Source organism: Mytilus californianus, unplaced genomic scaffold (assembly GCF_021869535.1).
Source record: "Mytilus californianus isolate M0D057914Y unplaced genomic scaffold, xbMytCali1.0.p SCAF_5, whole genome shotgun sequence".
In the NCBI taxonomy this organism is placed as follows: Eukaryota; Metazoa; Mollusca; class Bivalvia; order Mytilida; family Mytilidae; genus Mytilus; species Mytilus californianus.
Window position 1 is genome coordinate 54,400,836 of NW_026262701.1, and position 1,189 is coordinate 54,402,024.

Below are 1,189 nucleotides of genomic sequence, written 5' to 3' on the forward strand. Positions count from 1 at the left end.
AGTATTCCATAACAAAAAAATATTATCATACATTGAGTAAACCAATTCTAGATATATAACTCTAAAAACATGTTCATAGAAAATGGAATTCATTAAGGATTATAATAAGATATATCATCATGACTGGATTTGTCCTGGACCCGACTGATTTGCTGTTTTGTTGTTATTGGACCCCCCTAGCCCCCCCCCCCCCCCCCCCCCCATGAATCAGGATATGTACAGCAAACCGTCATTTTCTCTTTTATTATAATTTCTACTCTACTTTCGTTTAGCCACCAACCTAAATTTACACACTAAGTCACAGATGAGTTCTGCAATTGACCCAAAGCAACAAGAAGATGTGCAAGGCAATGGTCGATGGATAAGTCAGGTAGAATAGACATCCAAAATTTCCCCAATCGGTCAGCTGTTTCACATGTCTGCCGTTCGAACGCAGGTCATCATGAATTCCATCCACTTCGGCACCCGGCACCTAGTCAAATTGGAACCTGGTTTATAATTCGGCACCCGAGGTAGTTATTTCGGCACCCACAATTAAGGTTCATCAAAAGGAATTGAAAATTGTGGCCGTGTTTACACAAAATCTTCTCTTTAGTCTTAGGGGACGACCTTTTGATATTCTGAGGGGGGGGGGGGGGGGGGGGGGGATTTTGAAAATAAATAATATTGGAAATATTGGAAATTTCAAAACAAAAGCTTAAAATAAATAACTCAGCCTTGATAATAACAAAAATGAATGGTTTGTTCTGTGGTAGTTTGAAAATAAATAACTTGACTTACAATGTATTGAAAATAACTTGGCAGGTCTTTTAAGCCATTTTATAAATGCTATTCTGAAGACTTAGTATGAGCTGGGAACAGTATATATGTTCCTGGTATGAGATGGCACCATGCAGATTCTTCCAAAATTCGTCTTTTTTCATATTTTTTTCAGGAAAAACTTCCCAAATCTTTTAATAATATAAATATAATTAATGTATTTGAAATGTTTGAAAATGGGTTTCATTTCATTTGAGGTATATTGTCTCGTGAACATTTACCTCACTTTTATTACAGGGCCATAACTATACATTGAGGCAAATGCCTCATGTTGGAAATTTCAAAACAAAAGCTTGTCTTCATATCAAATTGTTTTCACGGCAAGTGTCTTGCAAGAAGCAAGTTCTGTTCACCCTCTGACGTAGCCCCT

General features: G+C 37.0%; 1 pseudogene; it reads left to right on the forward strand.

The window, feature by feature from the left end:
- Positions 1 to 255: 255 nt before the first annotated feature.
- The window catches only part of LOC127702646 (platelet-activating factor acetylhydrolase IB subunit alpha2-like), a 35,604-nt pseudogene continuing 34,670 nt past the window's right edge, over positions 256 to 1,189 (forward strand).